General features: G+C 33.2%; 1 pseudogene; it reads left to right on the top strand.

Moving 5' to 3' along the window:
- Nucleotides 1-139: 139 nt before the first annotated feature.
- On the top strand, nt 140-21,842 carry LOC138321713 (dual oxidase maturation factor 1-like; annotated as a pseudogene).
- Nucleotides 21,843-23,255: the final 1,413 nt, after the last annotated feature.

Here is a 23,255-nt window from a genome sequence, read left to right as displayed (position 1 = left end):
CATTGGAATCGTGTACACATATAAAAAAAATACTTACCAATATTTAGTTTTCAAGGCTATAGCTCCACCCCCTTTTCACGTTTTTTCTCAGAATATCTCGTCTGCAAATATCTCTGTCCAGGATATCGGTGAAGGCGGATTCGGTGTGTGAAAACTGCTACGGATGAATGAATTTCACCAACCAATCAGGACGAAGGATTTTATTACTGCATCAGACTTGAATTCCCCCTGTCTTACCTGCAAGGTATATAATGTAACCAAATGCAGTATATGGCACTGTCTTCAGATGTCAAGCAAGAACACCGTACTAGGCTAAGAAGCAAAGAGAGTTGCAAGTTCCAGGTAAGGAAGCATTTATTGATCAGCACTTTACATTACACAATTAGTTACCGATGATATATAAGTATGTTGTGTCATCGTTTAATTTTATATATGAAATGTTTTTACACTTTCTTTATTCTTTATTACGACTGTAAAAACATAATTGGATATAGAATAAAATCGATCTATTGTTTTTATTGTCAGTGTACCTGTATCTCCTATATTTATAATTACTTTCAATAAGCACTTATTGATCAGCACCTTACATTACATAATTAGTTACCGGTGATATATAAGTATGTTGTGTCATCGTTTGATTTTATATATGAACTGTTTTTACACTTTCTTTATTCTTTATTAAGACTGTAAAAATATAATTGGATATAGAATAAAATCGATCTATTGTTTTTATTGTCAGTGTACCTGTATCTCCTATATTTATAATTACTTTCAATAAGCATTTATTGATCAGCACCTTACATTACATAATTAGTTATCAATGATATATAAGTATGTTGTGTCATCGTTTGATTTTATATATGAACTGTTTTTACACTTTCTTTATTCTTTATTAAGACTGTAAAAACATAATTGGATATAGAATACAATCGATCTATTGTTTTTATTGTTAGTGTACCTGTATCTCATGTCTTTGTAATTACTCTCAATGTGAATACATAATGTTAATCTACCTGTAAAATGTCTATATTTATAATTATTCTCAATATGAGTACATGATGACTGTTACATTTAAATATAACATTTTATTTGTCTGAAATTGTCTAGACTATTGATTATGAATCTTTGAAATGAAAATTTGCGGTCTGGGGCTCTTATTGACAATCGTGCAATTACAAATATGTTTTATGCAATTGTTCGCGAAACATTTCAATTCGCGTTTGACCTTTTTATCGGAATTATGGGGGGAAATCTCACGAAAATAAAGTGATTCATTGTTAACATTATTTAGCTGATGCTGGGGTTTTTTATGGAGGGGGCTTTTAAGTTCATATTTAGTCGCAACTTTTTGATACAACTGATAAGTATTAAAGCGATGCATATCGCGGTTTTTTTTTCTCTTGGCGCACTTTACATCTTCAGCTGATGGTATTCACAGGCAATAGTCAGTATATATGGTATCTAATTACTGCAATACCATTGTAACTACTTAAGCCCGTAGTGCGTTAGTCCCCTGTGATGGCATTCAGCTGTCCTGTACAGTTTATATTTGATACAATAATTCTCTACTTTGTATTGAGATAACTTTGAAAAGCCTATAAGCTTTTAATTTTATCGTCACTGTTGTGATTTTATCATTGGCTTCGTAGCAATGTGGTACAATTGCACTGTAAGCGTGGATAATATTCGCAAGTGTTTTATTTCGTGATATTCATAAGTAAACATTTTGCGAAGTCATTATTTTCGCGATTTAAAAAAATGCAATATAACCGATGGAGAAGCTGTCGCACTAATTTCCCTCTCGCCTAAATTTCAACGTTTAAAGTAGTTTGCTGTGTTTTTCCATCGTTGGATATCAATATATTTATTTAGTGAAAACTACTCATATACAAATCATTTTTACACCTGGTTTAAAACCGAGCAATGATTCAGCGTTAGAGCTAGACAGGCTGACAATGTCGTTGTTATTTTAGTCTTTAATGTCTGACCTACATATAATCTTATGAACTTCCTGTTAGTCTATGACTTGCAGTACATCAAGGTGAATCTTGAAAAAAAATACATAGCCCTGCTATACGCTCAATATAATTATTCTCTTTAACAACTCAAACTTGATGAGACAGTGTACTATTAACATAAACTTCTTCAATAAGGTACGGCGATAGAGTCAGTGTAAGCTAGGACTATACGTATGCTTCCACAATAACATCTGAATTAGATTTTACGGTACGCCGCACTGAGAAAGGGCAATACTCGAAATCAGTTTCAGCAATAGGCCTCACTGATATAGCACAAAGCAGCTTCAGTGGCACAGCACTATAATTAATTGAGTATGGAAGAGACGGCAGTAGGTAAAAGTCTACTGATCAGTTTGTCTTCTATGGAAATATTTATAATGATTGCGTATCATAACAATAATTTTTCTGCGTTTAGAACAAAATGAAATGTCCATGGATTTTATTAAAATCGTTTATCTTTACTTAATGAGACGTGTGGCGATAATTTCCTTTTGTGATACATTGCTATACAAAGACATAGACAATGTCAGTTTCCTCTGCAACCTCTATATTATCTGATTTTGTGATAGTGGGTATTTCCTGTTTTGGTAGTGGGAATGTCCTGTTTTGGTAGTGGGAATGTCCTGTTTTGGTAGTGGGTATGTCCTGTTTTGGTAGAGGGTATATCCTGTTTTGGTATTGGGCATGTCCTGTTTTGGTAGTGGGTATGTCCTGTTTTGGTAGTGGGTGTGTCCTGTTTTGGTAGTGGGTGTGTCCTGTTTTGGTAGTGGGTGTGTCCTGTTTTGGTAGTGGGTGTGTCCTGTTTTGGTAGTGGGTATGTCCTGTTTTGGTAGTGGGTATGTCCTGTTTTGGTAGTGGGTATGTCCTGTTTTGGTAGTGGGTATGTCCTGTTTTGGTAGTGGGTATGTCCTGTTTTGGTAGTGGGTATGTCCTGTTTTGGTAGTGGGTATGTCCTGTTTTGGTAGTGGGTATGTCCTGTTTTGGTAGTGGGTATGTCCTGTTTTAGTAGTGGGTATGTCCTGTTTTGGTAGTGGGTATGCCCTGTTTTAGTTGTGGGTATGTCCTGTTTGGGTAGTGGGTATGCCCTGTTTTAGTTGTGGGTATGCCCTGTTTTTGTTGTGGGTATGTCCTGTTTTAGTAGTGGGTATGTCCTGTTTTGGTAGTGGGTATGCCCTGTTTTAGTTGTGGGTATGTCCTGTTTGGGTAGTGGGTATGCCCTGTGTTGGTAGTAGGTATGTCCTGTTTTGGTAGTGGGTATGTCCTGTTTTAGTAGTGGGTGTGTCCTGTTTTGGTAGTGGGTATGTCCTGTTTTGGTTGTGGGTATGTCCTGTTTTGGTAGTGGGTATGCCCTGTTTTAGTTGTGGGTATGCCCTGTTTTAGTAGTGGGTATGTCCTGTTTTGGTAGTGGGTATGCCCTGTTTTAGTTGTGGGTATGTCCTGTTTGGGTAGTGGGTATGCCCTGTGTTGGTAGTAGGTATGTCCTGTTTTGGTAGTGGGTATGTCCTGTTTTGGTATTGGGTATGTCCTGTTTTGGTTGTGGGTGTGTCCTGTTTTGGTAGTGGATATGTCCTGTTTTGGTAGTGGGTATGTCCTGTTTTAGTAGTGGGTATGTCCTGTTTTGGTAGCGGGTATGCCCTGTTTTAGTTGTGGGTATGTCCTGTTTGGGTAGTGGGTATGCCCTGTGTTGGTAGTAGGTATGTCCTGTTTTGGTTAAGGTGTTACGTTATGAAGCGTTTCTAACTTTGTAATAGTGGGTATATCCTGTTTTTGATAAGTTGTTACGTTATGTAGCGTTTCTAACTTTGAAATAGTGGGTATGTCCTGTTTTAGATAAGGTGTTACGTTATGTGGCGTTTCTAATTTAGTAATAGTGGGTATGGCCTGTTTTAGTTAAGTTTTTACGTTATGTGGCGTTTCTAACTTCTTATTACATAACCTTTTTGATCAGTGTGCTATAGTAGGTTTGATTGGTTTGTTTATGCCGTTTTCCTTTTAAAAGCTGCGACGATTAAACGATGCGTTCGATTGCCAACGATAAGAAAAGCAGAAGTTTCAAGAGGGGAAAACAAGTCTTATCTTATATAAGTACGGATCTCACGACTAGTAGGACTGTCAATTGGAGTAAGTACATAAATATGTAAGTTAAACTTACCAAACCAAACTAAGAGTCCTAGATTTTGACCCAAGATATCCTCAGCTCGCTGATGTTTATCGAAAACCTAATTGTTTTACCCACACTAGTATTTGTACAAGATCCGGATCTGAATGCAGGATTTGTTTTTTCGGCATTTTTATAACAATTCCAGTTAATGTAGTTTCGTCTTTGTGATTTAACGTGCTAAACAATAAATAATACCATATAATATTACTTTGGACATCCCTTGCGAATAAATGCACAATTATAATGACTTAAACATCCCTATCAAAAGTATAAACTGATCTTGATTTATACTCTATAGCTTAAAATCTACAATACATGCACACCTGTTTATCATTAGATGCACAGACAACAAAGAATTTCAATTTTGGATTTATGGTCACAGCTTTAATGAATATATACATATGGCGGCACGGATTTATACTCTATAACTTAAAATCTACAATACATGCACACCTGTTTAATTGTATTATCCCTAACGAATAAATGGACTGATCCTTAAGACTTGTACACCCCTAAAGAATATATGGGTTGATCCTGATTTATTGCCTATAACTTGGAATCAGCTACGTTTGTATGTATGCACACCTGTTTAATTGTGTCGTTATTCCAAATTACGTTATTCTATAAGAGTGTTTTACTGTTGCATATGTCTTTATGTCTCATAAAGTAAGACCAGTTTGTTAAAACAAAGATTAATCGTCCATATTAAATTCATAATTCATAATAAATTTACAATATAATTTTGCATTACTGGATAGAGGCTCCCTACTGGAACTTAATCAACTTTATCCTCCAATGTTAGATATCAAAAATATGTGATGGTTCTTAAGTGAAATACCAAACTCATTTTCATTTGTAGATTTCTAAATTATTAAAGATTTCTAAACAAACGCAGGTTTCCACGAAGTGAAATTAAGATACATGAAGCAGTCTATGTGTTTCGGAGTAGTAACGTTTACTAAAATTCAGTTGGATTGCCACAAGCCATCAAACCTATGGGTCGTTAATTCAAATCCAATGTACTGATCTTTGGTCGGTTGTTTTTCTCCGGGTACTCCGATTTCCTATCCATATAAACCTGAAAGGTCCTTGAATGACCCTGTATGTTAATATGACTTTTACCTAATCAAATAAAATGTAATCTACATATTTCAAAGTGTGTTATGAATGTATCATCATATTACACGGGCTGAAGGTAGTGATAGCGCTATGCATTATGTTGTATTTGATTTACGATTGTGCTTATTGCATTTACCTATGTCATCAACATAGCAGTTCTAATGTTCAAATTCATGGTTGCACTTGCTTGATTGAAATAAATAAATCACGCTTTAAAATGATGGCACTAAATCATATGCGTTTTAGTAAGTTTTTTTATATCGATAGGATATGAGATCTAACACTTCATTCACATGAATTGTTAAGCAAGGTCATTAACCCGATGATTAATAGAGCACGTCCATCGCAAGTTTTTAATCCGATTTTTTATATCGATTAGCATGTTGAACACTTATCGAAACAGTCATTAATCAAATATACACATTTTCCATATTTGAAAGGGCTTGCTAACATAGTTTGCATTAAGTTGCGGAACTAGATTTTTATCGATGTAAAGGTCAAGGTAGCATAATGTCACTAAGCAGCCGAGAGACATGTTCCGTGTTCCATAGAATTTTCATCGAACAGTTTCATTGAAATAGTAATCGATGAAGCATAATTAATTAAGTTCTTTATACACAAGTGGCAGATTTCAAATTAAAATCAAAAAGAGAGAAAAACTAACTTGTTATGAAACACTATGAAAATATATAAAAAAAAATTTGATCCCCGGGATATGGAACATATTACACATGTCTTTTTACATACATACGAAAGCTTGTTCTTTTTTTGTAGCAATCGGCATGAGTTCTAAAACTGAAATAACTACTATTTAGCCTGAAACATCTTCGATTTCCAAAATTCTAGAATCGAATATATTTCTGGCTAAGTATCCTAGATCAAGCTTCTCTATACTTCATACTTTCTGACAATTTTGCCTTAGAAATTTTAATCTCCTTCCTTTTTCATACTACTGCTAGCTTGTCATTTGGTCATAATTTTCAAAATTCTAAAATCTGTTTTCTGTTTATATTACTGCTAACTTGTCATTTGGTCTTTTTTCAAAATTCAAAATTGTATTTAACAATTGCACAGGAATCGCGAAAAATCAATTTGGGTCAGAACTAGGGCGATACTTCAGCATATGCAAATTTAATTGATTTGAGATGTATGTATAGATCGATCGCTTGCGCAGAACAGCTAGAGCGTTATCAATCAATATATATCGTAAATTGTACATCTCCTAGAATATTAAATATCAAATCATTACATTTATTACATAAAAATATCACCGCCAGAATTTTAATGAATGTAATGAATCTCACTTCGAAATACAAATGAAGGATTTTTTAAATATAGATTGATGGTTATATATAGAGCTTGGATATTTTGACAGCATCAGTTAGTCATTGTTTGGATGTGTGTTATCTATCGTTTTGGTATCTGTTTATAGCAACACGTCACGTCGTCACACCAAACTAACCACCGAGATTAGAAACGCTACCACGCTGTCCACAAAAACGTATTAATCTCTTACATCAGGGGTGCTAGGCCTAAATCTCGTAATATCACTGTAAGTTACAGTATTAATCTCTTATATCAGGGGAGCTAGACCTACATCTCGTAATATCACTATAAATTACTGTACTAACCTCTTACATCAGGGGAGCTAGGCCTACATCTCGTAATATCACTATAAGTTACCATATTAATCTCTTACATAAGGGGAGCTAGGCCTACATCTCGTAATATCACTATAAATTACTGTATTAATCTCTTACATCAGGGGAGCTAGGCCTACATCTCGTAATATCCCTATAAGTTACAGTATTAATCTCTTACATCAGGGCAGCTAGGCCTACATCTCGTAATATCACTATAAGTTACAGTATTAATCTCTTACATCAGGGGTGCTAGGCCTACATCTCGTAATATACGTCACTGTATTTATCTCTTACATGAAGGCAGCTAGGCTTACATCTCGTAATATCACTATAAGTTACTTTATTATTCTCTTACATCAGACGAGCAAGGCATAAATCTCGTAATATCACTATAAGTTACAGTATTAATCTCTTACATCAGGGGTAACAAGGACTAGATCTCGTAATATCACCGTTAGCTATCTGGGACAACATGACCTAAATCTAGTTATATCCCTTTAAGTTACATTTTAAATATCTTTTATCTGGGACAACATGACCAACATTTTTCTATCACAGTGGTGTATGATAACTGCTTTTTTACTGTTTCGGTTTGATTCATTCTTCATTTTTAAATTTTCAGAAACTTGCCTCTTCGGCGTTTTCCGTACATGTTTTTATAGATTTCCTAATCTATGTCTTAGTTTGGTGTTTTGGTGTCTAGTAATGAACCTTAGAAAACATACACAGTGTAGTGTAATTGATACCCTTATGATGGGATGCCCCATATCAATACAGTATGTACGCGGAAGGATCAAATACAATATTCATGTTACATAAAGGTTTCCATCCCTCGCCTATAAGATGATCCAATAGTGCCTTCTTATTCAAGTCACAATAGATAAATATGCACCAATAAAGCCACATATTACTATTTGCTTAAAGAAAATGGGTTTTGTAAAGTCGGAATAGGGAAATAAAATTGACAAAAGGAAACGCATATGAACGTTTAGTTTATTTGACTGCATTAAGCCACTAATATTTAATGATTGTAGGTCGAGCAGGTTTGTAATTGAAAGTCCAGAAAATGATGCTAAATGACGAAAAATAAACACAAGTAACTGATTTGAAAACAAGAAAAAAAACTTTAAAAGTTTATTTTTCTTTTAATTTATGAGTTTTAATACTATATATACGATGAAATACGTGCGAGTAATAATTGAATGTTAATAACCATGGTCTTTTAAGGACATGCCAATGTTTATGGCGAAGGAAAGCGAAGGAAACCAGAGTATCCAAAGAAAATCCAGAGGTGTCTATATGTAGCCACGATCAAATAGCCCGCATAGCTGTTAATGAAACATCGAGTAATTATTTAGCTATAACTAGTCAGTGATGTATGCAATGCTTTGTTATGTAAGCTGGAATACTCATCACTGTGTGTGTTTCAACTTTGACTGTAATTTCCTTACAGTGTGTTTCATTTATGTTAATGTATCCAGTGACATTTTAATTAGGAAATATATATAGCCTATGTGTGTATATACATATCAGAGGTAGAGGACCTTCAGGCATATGTCTGTTGTAGACTTATCTGTTTGTCCCATAGATAGAAGTGGTGAGCGGTCTGGTGTATCATAGAAAGTGTTCGTAGCGATGGAACAATGGTAGACCGATCTCTAATGGAGCCTAGCCTAATGGCTTATATATAACAGTCGACTCGTCCACAGTCTTCCTCACACCACGACCCCGAGCATTTTCAACATGGATTTTGATGTAGCATGATTGACGTAACTTCCTCTGCCCCAGTGGTGGGATGAGGGAAATGTCCGACCGTTGTTTTTATGTAACGATGCCCATAATAGATGTAAGAGAGGAAGAGTTGACGCTGTTTCGTAGAGACGTACACCTGTTTTATAACTTGAGACAAATATACATTTCGTCGGGGACTTTAATAATTACATACTTATTAATACATCACTCGATGTTTTTACAGACACTTCTCTAAGACGTTGGGAATACTTCGAGGAAATTTACTTAAAAGGTAAGAGATTTCCTAAAATTTCCGTCATCTTTTAAAATCAACATGAAAATAATGCTTTAATTACAATTTTAAAACATACATATTGATCATCTCTTCAATGCTTAGCAAATAATCCCAATGAACCGCAAATGGACTACTTTTTGGTCTGCACTTTCTTTTACATGACCATATCATTTAAGATTTTTTAACCTCATCATATTTTAAGTTGTTTGTATATCTTCATAATGATAGCTCAAAATTACAACTAACGGCAAATTCTTGAGATTAACTGTTCTCAAAACTATGTACAGATCATTGTTAGTATTTATTTAAAGAGCCTATACTATTTTGGCTGATCACAGAACCTAGGTACGTCGGAAAGTCAGTACCCTTAAAACACATCAACCGCAAACAAATGCAGTAAGCAGTAATCAGTTACGTAACATCAGCAATGTCTATAATTTATTTCTTAATTGGTAGTTGTATGCACTAATATGAGATGACTCCAGGCTACTGCCCCCCTACTGCTAATTTGTTATAATTAATTACATATAAAAACCCTGATATACTTCAGCCGCTTTGATTTATCTCTATAATAAGCTATTTGTCAATAGCAAGACTAGCTGTCTTAATATTGATATTTCAAAATAAATCGTATCTGCTTGTTGGAATCTATTTACTAAGTGGATTTAACGGCGATTAATGAAATAAAATCTTACCAATAGTTTTTTTAGTTTGCATCATCTGCATTTTATTCCCTAAAATCTTAAGGTTGCAGTCATTTCATTTTACTTATGTAACGTTTTTACACTACTTAAAAATCGTTAAAGTCTTAAAGTATTTAAAACGATCGCTAATTAAAACGAAATAAGTACATTAAAGTCGTCGTTAGCGATCGTGCACTGTTTTAGTTTTTCTCTAAGATTCCACAATGGCGAATAGAGTGCAATATGCATGCATTTCCAAACGAAGATAATATTTAGGCGGTGAATCATTTTATTTATTTAAATGCAAATTAAAAAGTGTCTAATGAATGAAACAAGACAGCTTGTACGCAATTTCTACATTACAATGTGCGAAACGCCAATACCGTAAGATTATATTAGAATTAACCCATTAACATTAAGCCAACTTCGCTGATATCTATGTAATGTAAAACGGCTGGATGTCTCACATATGTAATTAGCCTTCTGTTTTACTGTGTGTGTATCAGATTGAAATATTAATTGTATTATTACATTACGTAATAGCGAGAGTGTCTACATTTCCTGGTTTTTGTGGTTTCTTTATTGTTTCTTGAATATCATGAATTGTTTGTCACTTGAAAAGAAAATTACGAAGTTTCCATTGTGGTCTCTTGGTTTTTCACCGTTCTCATTTTTATACTTTATAATTATATAATGATAAATTACGCAGACTATCAATTATGTAACAGAATCATTAATTCATGTCATCAGATAGTATACACTATCATATGGTATGTTTTATATAGCAGTAGGGTAATGGATAGTTCTGTGTTTGAACCGATACGTATTAAAACGAAAAAAAATCTCGCAGACAAATGCATATTAGGTGTTTGTAGTTAGTAGAGATTTATGAGTGGTTTAAATCAAAATTAATTACAGCAGTTGAGATGTAATATGATAAAACCAAGATTAAAATAAAACTTTGATAAAAGCAATTTCAAACAGATATGTTTTAATCATTATATACATATATCCAAACACGTCAACGATTCCATTATAGTTTGCATTGAGATGAGAAGTCGGAGAGAAAACTATTCCTTTATTTATCAGTTGTCATAAGATACAAACATGCATCTTGTTGCTCCCTTTAACTACCCGGTAATACATATCACATTCTTCACTCACTATGATAACACACCATCGGTCATAGACGTCGTCCTCACTGTATACCCTTATCACTATCCGTCTAGTCGATGATTCACTTTGATATCAAGTGCTCTCGTCTACCCCTCAATATTGAGGGTAAGAGTCCTTGGCGCTTTACTTCTCTCCAATACACTTAGATAAAGGTCATTGTTGATCACTCCAAAGTGTAATATGTTCTTAAAATGAAATTAAAAGACAATAAATAAACATTTAGACATTTTGAATAAAAACATGTTAATCAATAGGCAGGTTAATTTTATTTGCAAAATAGTTTAGATATTCATTTAAAGCAGGTCTTCGCTTTTATTTATTTATGTGGAATATCAATTAGCTTATCCGTTATATTGAAACATAACAGTAAAACCCTATAGTACGGTACAAAGTTTACAATCCTCACTCACACGGGAGGTGATCAATCTTACACATTATAATCTCCCAGACCTGACAACTCGTCGTCAGCTGTAATAAAAACTGGTCAAATAGCCCAAGTCCTTTCTGCGTCGATCCTCTTACATATTCATTAGGTAAACTTTACAAATCAAATCACTGTCGTTGACGTTCGAACTACCGTCAAACACCTTTTGGAGTATGTCGTTGAGCTCTGTAGTTAGGTGTTTGCAGAGATCAAATCTTTTTCTATGGTATTGAATAATGTTCTTATACCGTTGTAGGCCTAGTATGTAGATGTACACGTATTGGGTTTTTTTCATATTGACCAGGAAGTTATATTAACATGACGAGGACACATTGACATGGCAGGGTATCACCTATGTCTCTTTTGTTTATAAACAAGACTTACGTGATCCCATCTGGCTAGGAGATTCCGAAATTTCTCTTTTCCGATTTATCTCTCAGACCGCCACAAAATAAACGGATTTGCTGTCAAATTGTCACTCCGAGTGTTCTTATACGTCAAAACTCTTTTACATTTAAATATTGATACAAGACGTAATCAATAAGAAGTCTGTCTGACATTTGTATATTGTCACAACAGTAGCATCCGACTGTCTTGACATAAGACACTCTAAATTATGTCTTTGATCTGTCAGCTCGTATTTATGTTTTAGAATCATTTTAATTTATATTGGTTTTTAAAACTTCCAAAACGTGAGATGTCTTTTTTATTCTTTTGACGATACAAACTATGTATGTGATATTTTAAGTTGATATGTCGTTATCATCATTTAATTTCTCGTTAGTTTGAAATGTTTGGTTGTTCTCAAATACCTGTTTATTACCATATACTATAAGGTGTGACATTGATCACCTTTTCCTGTTTAGTATTTACCAATACGTACGTCATAACAATTGTGAACGCCTCTTTATATATAGGTAAACAAATCGATCATATACTTTGAATTTATACTCCGTTTTAGTTTTCTTCTGATTTCTTCTTGACTTCAGAATCGGTATTTCCATCATAGGTCATGATAAAACAATATCTAGTGACGCTACTATGCGGATCAGCCGTACTTTATTTATAAATATGGGTATATTCCAGGATATCCGTGTACGCTGAACAACAGAATTGACCAAGTGGTATTCCCCAACTATCCCTTAGCATTAAGGCTTCAGTATCTACAGGTGCTCCCTAAATAGTCATCTAAAGTATATAAAAAATAATAACCACAAAGGTGTCACTCAGGTATACAACATATATATCCTGATTTGCATAATCCTGCTGGCCTGTCCAGTTGAGTATCAAAAGTAATGAATTCTTTATATCAAAATTGAAATTAATTATGGTATCTTTCGCATTTCCGTTGGTAAATTTGAATTTAAGGTGCACCTTGCATAGATCATTTCCTAAAAGTACATATTTTATCATTTCAAAAATTATAGGATTTCAAATATTAAGAAGAAAAGAATTTAATATAATTAAGCATGTTAATTTCATACCTTAAGAAAATAATTATTTTTTCATGCTATGCTTTATCTTTTAACTAGGCTATTTGTTATCGAAATGAATCTTACATATTTTATTTTTTATGAAGACTTTACGATTTCTATGTGTACGTGATACGCTTTAATGTGTAATTGTAATAATAACGGCTTTAATACGTAATATCAATAATAATAATAATTAGTGAAACAAAGCGTGATTACGTAATTTGAATATCATTAATCAATGTCCAGTTTATTTACTGTTACATTTTGACGTGGCTGTCAATATCACTCGTGTCTCTAATCCAAATACAGTTTATTATCCTTGCTGATGTCCTCCTATTATTCAATTAGATGTATATGTTCTGACAGGTAGAGATAACATTGATCAATGTGACGCTCTCAGGTAATCCTCCGGAAATCGAATGACGATTAAACTATTTAAAACCAAAACAGTTTCCCTTCACAACGTTTGTAAAGTTATTTATATCAGTTTTACGATTTTACCGGTAGTAACATCTCTTCGACATAGAACACACCTACAGGTAAAAACTACAGGTAGCATCCAGGTTCTGTGTACGCACCTTGAAACGCGTAATGTTCCCGGATCGAGGACCTGATACCATATATATACGATAACATTGGGATTTTTTTATCTTTCAAAATTTACTCTGGACGTTGAATCGTCGCCAGCATCATCAAACTTAAACAGTATACAGGAACAGTGGAAATTATAATAACACAGATTTAAAAGGTGATTTTAAGATAAAATCAACATTTAACTATTTAGATTCAAATTCTAGAATGGCATTATAGTTTATAGAAGGTAGATAAGTTTAAACATGATATGTCAGTATCTCTCTTGGTAACAACATGTCAAAATGTATCACCTCGTTTCAATTAATGTAAATGATGTTCATTGAGTATTTTATTGAATTATTTAACAGTGATAGGAATGTGCTAACTAGGCCTCATATGTAAAGTCGTTAACATCAATATGATAAATCGATCGTCGAGACATCCTAGGTCATAATGTAGTTATGTCATTTGAATTGCTATATCATCCCTGTAACCTTCATCAAAGACATATCAAAACCTATTGTAATCCATTTTACATTATAGGTAAGAATCAGTCATTTTTAATTCCCTTCGTTGTCAAGCATTTTATGTTATTGAACACCATTTTCTAACACTTGCGACATTACAAATGAACAAATTCTAATTAATACCTGGTGAATATCTAATGATAATACTGATGGTTATGTTAATCTTTCAATCTAATATTAAATGTTTTGAAGAGAGTATGGATTACCAGTATTGATTTGGTGTTTATTTTCCACAGAATGTCCTGGTTTCAAGCATTTCGAGGAGAGTATGGATTCACTTATTATGGTGAGCGGCGGACACCCGTCACAACTGATGTGTCATTGGCGGCTGTAATATACGCATGCGCCCTTATATCTTTGGCTACCCTGATTGCTGCTGCTGGAATTCGTGGGAAAGAAGTAAGTTTTCATAAAATATATTTGCTCATCATATCATCATATACAGATGTTCATCTATCGTCTCTTGATAATATGCGTTCTTTTTCACACTTGAATCTCACAACTTAACATCAGAATTTGATGCAGTACCTAATATTGAAGGAACAAAACAACTTAACATTAAAATTTGATCACAATACCAAAGATTGATGGAACAAAATGCACTAACTGGTTATCGATGAAGCATTGTGTTTGCCAATATATAAATCACATTTGACCTAGACAAAATGAAACTCGACGCATTATATATATAATTTACTCATTATCGTTTCATCATGCTATATATATATAGACTGTTGTTGGTGTAAATATGTCATTAGATTTGTTTTCAATGTTAAATGTAAAAGTCTCCACAATCATCAACGTCCAAGCTCGCTTACTTTTAAAGTTATTCTTATCGATATGTACTACAATGCCTGTCTTTTCCCCTTGACAGCGTTGGTACACTCTCCTACGAGTTGTCTACAGCCTAGCAGTCGGCTCCACGATCATATGTAAGTATCTCTTCATCATATACTGTAAACTTATTTTTCGCGGTGTCTCAATTTCGGGGTTTCATTCCCAACTACATTTTCGCGTTTTGTGTTCAAAAACATTTTCATGGTGATTTAATGTTGCGTTGGTTTAATATTTTTCGCGCAGAAATATTTTTCGCGAATTCTAAACCCCAGTGAAATTAAATCGCCAACGAAAATAAATTGTTTACAGTACTTTTAATTTCATTTGGTGCTAGTCAGCAATTACAGTCTCGACAGTCTCGACATTCGCGATGTGTCATAATACGTTTTCTATTTTCGTTCTAATACGTAGCTTTCAAGTTATTTTAATGGCGACATGGTCTTTGAAGATTACGTAGGAGTGATTTTTTTGTTTTAAATGTACTCAAATAATAGATATTGAATTAATGGTGTTGAATCAAACATAAGATCGGAAGTTTACGTCATTTCATTTTAAATGGCTCATAAAAACTACAGGAAGTTGATCTTAAAATAAAGATGTACTTTTAGTTGTGAGGCATGTAGTGGTCGGCAATATCTTCTTCTCCTACACCAAAGTCGGCCTTATACACCCTAACCTCTTTGTTTAATGGCTTGCAGTACATGCACATGTTTTTAATAAAAATTATACAGCTAAATATGTTTACAGGTACACTGTTTAGTCGTGTTAACGATAGCGTCATAATGTCTAGAACTTTTTCTTTGGTTATTTTTACTGCATATTGTTATTGTAATGCTTGGATTGGATTTTTATTATTTTTATATTAACATTATTTGTCATTATTTGTAAAAGCAAAATCTATATAAATATCTTAAATTCTTCATTTCTGTCATTATATTGATAGTATCTTGATGTATAAGGACTTCATTTTAATAAATATTGCTTATTTCAAATTTAATATACATGTCTTTTTAAACAAAAACAAGATTATTTTTATTTTCTGCATGGTATAATGAAAATGTAATTACCGGTACTACGGATTCGTAAAATTCTGTATCACGCGTTCCATACAATAATAAATAATCTATACACATACAATGATTGACATGCTGGACTTATTGATGTGACACTTTTCCAAGAGGTCTGTCGTTATCAGGTCTTCAATTGCATTTTTCATCGCTCGAGGACAAAACACCATCTTAAAGTTTTACACAAAAATGTTGCCTCTAAATGTATGACATAGAAAATTGATATAAACTTAATTATTCAATCATTTTACATACGTACACATTAACGAAAACTTTATAGGAAGAATTCTTTTTGTCTTTTATATATTGCTTTGTCTTTTATATATTGCTTTGAAAACAAACAAATGCTAGTTTTGTTATCTAAATCACACTTCTTTTGTTAGTTAAATGATTCAAAAATTCATTTAAAACTTTAAGCTTTACTTGAAGTCAGTGCTATGCTAATGAATATACTTTTCAAATGTTAAAGGAATTAAACTTTCTATCTGACAATGTGTATTAAGTGATTGGACATTTCATCTTTTTTCAAAATATAAAACGAACATGACCGAACATTGTCGAACATGACCGAACATTGCCGAACATGACCGAAGATGACAATAAAAGGTCGGGCGATGACCGATGTAGACCTCGAACCATTCTAAGATCACGATGTAGTTGTTCGACATTATATAGGAGTTCACCCTGACAAAATTGAACATGTAGAGCCGACCTCCACTTCCTGTTATACAAGTAAAATGTAGTCAGAGTCTGGACCGGGCAATGACACACAGCCGCTCTTTCATCATATCCGTTCTTTGAAAACTAAACCATATTTTCTTAAAACACTATTTTAGCTTTGTACTTCTTTCTGGTTTCATGATGTCAGTGTATTACAAATGTCGGTTGCTTACCTGACTACTTACAAATATACTGATTTAATCTTCCTTGTTTGACCTAATTACGAAGATGTTAACACGGTTTCTACTCAACATCATTTCATATGGGTCAATGGAGGTCATGAATGACATTTCTGATACCATTTGAAAACATCTTTTATTAATTAGAGTTCTTATAACTAGGTCAATATCCAAATAGACACGGTCAACTTGCTGATGGGTAGAAAAAATCTAAACGCAACAACAGACGCTGACAATCTAAGAACAGCAACAATTTATGAAAATGCGACTATTTTTACTTTGGTATACCTACAAGTAAAGGTGAACATCAACGTTGCACTGTCTCTCTCATGTTTGATTCCATTATCACTCTCATTATTAATTAAATGAAATATGTTTTGTTGCAGTATCTATATTCGGGTATTGTTGGATGGAGGGAAGAAGCAAGGTCAAGGCCCCTTACATATATAGATCTGGGGCTAAGGTCGATGGCGAGGTCGGCGTGATCATTGGTCTGCGGAAAATCAATATCACTCTGAAAGGTAAATGGTTATGTAGTGCATAAAGGGGGCGGTCAGGGCGATACATCATCGGCTCTGACGTTTCTCTATGATAAATATGGCATACACATATCATACACATATCTTGTATATCAAGCGAGTTATGTATTATTTAATTTAGTATTCAATGTATATAAGAATATTCCTGTATCAAATCTACACCACATAGTTTATGCATGTGCAGTACGTGATAAAAAGGCCAATGGTCAAGTTTTGTAACTATGGTCTGACGTTGATATGTCTCGACTTTGCTATACCAATGTGTATATACACTCCTTACTATGTAGTAACTATTGTCTTGAGTCCTAAAAATTATGTTCCATCTTGACAGAAATTATTCAAATACGTCACGTATGAATGTCTAAATAAATGTAATATCTTACCAACTTTTTCGATAAGTTCCATGAAGTAACTAATCATATCGGTTCTTAAATCATTTAAGTTTAAAAAGTTGTAAACCAAAAACTACTTGTTGAATTTTACAGTATTTTGAATCAATACTTGAATGATATTTCTCGTTCTAGTACATTGTACCAGTTCTGATATTGGAAACCATTTAACCATTTTTTTTTAAATTCTAGGAATGTTTGAGTCTGGCGGCGGTCAAGTTGCCTACAACGAGGAAATAGCAATGGATGGAGGTAATTTTTACATTGTCAATTAAAATTAACTCATTCAGTTATGACGAAATAAATTCAACAATCAAAGTCACATAATGAATACTATAAGATATTTGTATGATAGAATAGAAGTATATATAGAATATATATAGATATATAGAAGTATGGTTACCAGTATATATATACCAAATATCTTGAATGGATAGCATATTTCCTCTATCATCTAAAATGCTGTAGAGTTGTTAAGTTAATAAATATTTTTGGCGTGGGATTTTTTGATACTTTCACGCAAGAAGAAATGTTCGCGCATCTATTAATTTCTAAAATTAGCATGCTTTGTAGGTAACTTTTTGCATCATTCTGTTTCTTAAATTTGCCGTCGGTATCTAAGTTCGTGGAAATTTACTTCACCGAATCCTTCCTTCAAATCAAATCCAATTTAAAACTGGAGATCGAAAATTTTTCAATTAAGTTACACGCTAAATCAAACCGGCAACAGCAGATCCAACTAAATGCGATAAAACCCGTCACGTAAAAATGAAACTGAAAAGCAAAATTGGGATCGGAGTTATATTTTAGCGTCATGAATATTGAAATAATAGCCCTACCTCAATATTTATATTATCAATCTATTGATAGAATATATGGACATGGTTGATTGGTTATTTAGTATGTGAACTGTGACAAGATGAATCAATTTAACATATTACTCAATGACAAAATCCTTTTTGATTTTTAATTGCTAGCCCAAGTGACACTGATAGAATATAACCCTTAAATAAATTCCATGTTTGTCTTAAGCTTTCAAATTTATGACTGGCATACTCAATGTAAATCAGTCGATGTTAATGATCATTTGTACATTATATTCATATGCAATAAGCACCTTTGTCAAGTCTAACTATGTAAAGAAATGGCCTCGACAATGCCAGCCATTAGTATTTTGTGAAATATTGCGTTAAAAGTTGTGGGTTTAACCTTATAAGAACAACAGTGATATAGTTAATTGACATTAACTAATTAACATTCTCTTATTTGATTGTCAACAACATTGCTTTCTTTTTCTTTTGTCTTTTTCCTAATTTATATAAAATCATTTTTAAGAAAAGTATTGGTCTATCTTTATTTTACTATATTATTTCACCTTCTATTATTTCTATTTGCTTTGCTTTGTTAATATCATTATAAAGAATTAAAAAAAATGTGTAAAACATCTATGATATATTATTTTACATCTATAGTTGAACACATGAACTGAATGTCATCTTATTCAATAATTATATGATAAAGACCAGTCGCTTATAACGCTAACCCAGAAACTGTTGAGTTCAGACATTATTCCATACTGTAGCATCCACGTATTGTCTGCACGATTATTAAACTAAATAATTCCATAATTACATTGCGTAAGATTTTCTATTGTGGCGCCAAGTTCGCCTTAACGTACAAATCGTATGACAGATTTCTGACATCACTGAGTCAGTGAAGAATATTTCACCAAGTATGTTTCATTGTCTAAAATTGAGATGAAAACATACCAATGCATTAAAACAAGTAATCTACATAAATATGTATACACAAACTCATCATAACGTACGCATATAAATATACCAGTGAAGACAATGTTAGAGATATTAGGACAGCCTATTAATAGTTTCGAATTTCATATAGAAGTATAATTTCCTTATACGTCAGTCAACGAAACTACCTCATCAATTATCGACTCCATGTGTCAGAGTGAAGTTTGAAGTTTATATTTAAACGGACCGTACGGACGATACCAAATATCGATTTAGTTTTTAACAATGGGAACTTCATCTAAAGTTATGCACACCCTCCTCATGCTAGGAAGTTTAAAATGACAATTAACATTAAAACGCATGCTGAATACATAACGGAGCATTGTTCCAGTCTATAAATATCTTTTTTATTATTATTTCTATGTTATGAAATTACTCTAAAAAGGGATTAATCGGTGATAATAATATCTATATTAACGCGAACAAATATCTTTAGGATAACTCATCTATTCTAAATTAATGAAAATTTTGACTGTTCGTTGAATGTTTGTATAATGTTAGTCACTTAATTATAGCTATTCTTGTGTTGAATATTAGTCGAATATTAATAGTGTACAGTTATACATGAATACTGATCTCTTGAAGAATGTATCGTGGTTGATTTAATGGTACATCAAATAATGTTATATATTGTTTTACAGTGACAGTCCCGGACTGGGAGTTAAAAGAGTGCCTAATGAGAGGGCTACCCGACCCAGTGGTTGCTATTGTCGAATATATGACGACCGACCAAGGAGGTTTACGCTGGGGGCGGAGCTTCACCATGGCGGGGTATATTGCAAATATCCTTTTATGGTAAGTTCTAACGTACTTAAGTGATATATACGATTAGATAATGACTAATAAAAATCTGATACTCTGTTCAGGTTATTCTATAAACAAGATCAATATTTTTTACATAATATTTTGCATACATAGCTTATTATTTACTTATCCTTGTCTTCATGTATAAATATATTGATATACACTATACCCCTTTATCAGCCTCCTTCATGATACTGAAGATTGGGTTGATATATATAAACCAAATATTTGCTGTGTATAACGGAAAGAATTTTATAAACTTTAAATTAGTATGCGAGTTGTAAAACTATCCAGCAAATGGACTGTGATTGTGTCGCATGGAAGATTATTCCCGCAATCGCGGAGAGCTCTATGCAAGAAGTTTTTATCTTTTTCGTTCATTCATTTCATAACATATGCATTAATTGCTTTATTTATCTATTTCAGGACAGCCTTTTCGTTTTGGTTTTTGGCCAACATACTGCTATGCAGTGTAGTATTTTACGGAGCATCTCTTTACACGCTGACGGGAATTTGCATGATTTTGGCTAATATTTCGTACCACGTGCTACAGCCAAGAAGAGATATGCGCATGCTCTGCTCAGATAGTGACTTTACAATTAAATATGGCATCTGCTTCTGGGCTGTGTTTACCTTTGGTAAGTATCGAAGCAAAATATATTTTATTGTTGTAATGAGGTAGAAATACTGAGTAATAATCAAAGATTTTTAGACCAAATTCAAAAAATGAATTTTAAAATATACTGGTGATTAATAAAAGTATCAGGTTGGGATATTGCGAAAAACACACGAAATTTTGTGACATTATATACAGACATTATATATTCTTTGATGAATCTGACGACGCTCACTCTTTCAAAACAACTGGTTCTATTTTCATATTCTGATTAGTACCATTTTTCAGAGTATTTATTTTGCTTTGATCAAGGTGTGTTAACCACCGTTGTTGGACTTGGAATGATACTTATGGACTATTTCAAGCCAAAGATGATTGCGGCATTTTTCATGATCGACACACAATGTGGAGACGAACAAGCTGACGCCTCACTTCTTAATCAACACAAAATACCGTCATTTACAAATTTACACCAGTATCAAAAAAATGTAAGTACAAAAACATCAGACATTTGTCCAGTCTGTCAATACCTAGATATTGCTTTTCAACATTATTATTTAGCAATCTTCTGAAAAGTTTATTGACTCAAAAAGTAACTGATTAAGCTGGCCTTGTAAATATGCCATTGAGAGGATATTTGATAGACGATATTTATTAGCAAAAAGACAGGTAAAGCAGATATTGTGTTTGAAGGTGTTAATGAGGTCTGGATTGGTGAATACTAGTAATCAGTTTTGTTTTTATTGGGTTTTTTTTTTTTTTTTTTTTAATATTTTTTTCTGTATCAACCAGTTTCTTCCTGTCTATATGAATCATATGAACATTTTTGATTGTTTTTTCTTATATTAATCATAATTTTATCTGTATTTTCAGATGAGACGCCATTATTCTCTCCCGGACATTGGCGTGACTAATAAAAGTTTCGACTTCGGAGAGCTGAGGAAATCAAATCCGGTTTTCGAGGAAAAAGAAGAAAACGAAGTTGTGGAAAAAGACACTCGTTCAAATAATAATGCGAAAAAGGAGAAAAACAATGCAAATTTCCATATCGGAGAAGACCAAATTGTAATTGAAAATGAAACAAATAGACAGAAAAGCAACAACCTTTCAGTACCAGGGTTGCCTGAGAGAAACGTTGTGTCGTCTGCTTTATAGCATCCGTATCCGCCGGAAGTGCTTCACAGACTAAACCGTGTATTTCGATATGTTGTGATGAAAAAGGACATCCTCTTATACACGGTGTTATTAAAAGCCATTGAACATTTTATCCACGTTTTTTTCTCTTCGGGAGGATAAATTGACAAAGAAATGACTTAAAACTACAATTAACTCGAAAATCCATAAGTGCTACAGTGTGTACGGTTTTCTATGGGAGAGTAGATGTAGAATGAAAGGGAATAGTCTCAATATTTAATCTGTTTAATATTTCTCAGTAACAACATGTTTTCGATAAAATTATCAAAGTGGCGGGAGATGTCTACTTCTCCCTAAATATTTTTGTGGCATCGTAATTTTCATATAAAAATTTTCTAGGTACTTGATTTTTAAAAAATGAAGCAATAAATGAAAATTCAGATTTTTTTCGAAAACTATAACAATAAGATAAATCATTATATTTTATAAAAATATTTAAAAGGAGAATGAAACTGGCGAGAGTGTGATTATTGTTCCTTATACAATCCATGGCTGTGTCAAGATACACCATGACCATGATCATACTGTTATGTTGATTTACCAACGTCTTTCAGAAGCTTTGTCTTCGTTGATCAGCCACCACTAATCATATATATGTGTGTGTGTTACGTGTTTCCTGTGGCGGATATACAGGGTCGCAGGTCTGCTTAATTACGTATTCATCATTATTAGTTTAATTATGTAATAATGAAGTCATGTCATAAGCGGAAATTTGCGAAATTCCATTGTCTTTCATTTAATTAGTAAATGTGAAATCATAAGCATCAACACTAAACTGGTTGCTTACCTTTATGCTAGTTCTCTCCGCTAGGCGGCGCTATGACATTTTGTTTCCATGGCGAAAAGATGAAAATTCTGCAAAGAGTGGCACGATTCTATTGCAGTGGTGCACAAAATGTTTAATGTTTATTCTCGCTTGTCTTTCTAATGTTTGTGTATGTAATGAACGGGGTACGCCTAATAATATTGATACATATGTAACTCGTTTTACTGTTTTCACCAACAACAAGGAAATTTTCACTGATTCATGACAACAAGAAATTAATTATCTGGCAATACGATTAACAACCTAATGATTTCAAAAGATTCTCGTAAAAATAGTGTTTATTGATTGATGCATTGAATTATATAATTCATTTACATTCTTTCAAAAGAAAATATGTTGTTTTTATTAAATCAAGCTAATTTCGTGCAAGTTTGTAAGATTATCATTGTATTCACGAATACAGATTCATTGGAAAAGGTCTCCCAAAATGTATAATTTACAGTGATGA

This window comes from Argopecten irradians, chromosome 4 (genome assembly GCF_041381155.1).
Source record: "Argopecten irradians isolate NY chromosome 4, Ai_NY, whole genome shotgun sequence".
Classification (NCBI taxonomy): domain Eukaryota; kingdom Metazoa; phylum Mollusca; class Bivalvia; order Pectinida; family Pectinidae; genus Argopecten; species Argopecten irradians.
The sequence above is the reverse complement of the archived record's forward strand: the minus strand, read 5'-3'. Positions and strand labels throughout refer to the sequence as shown.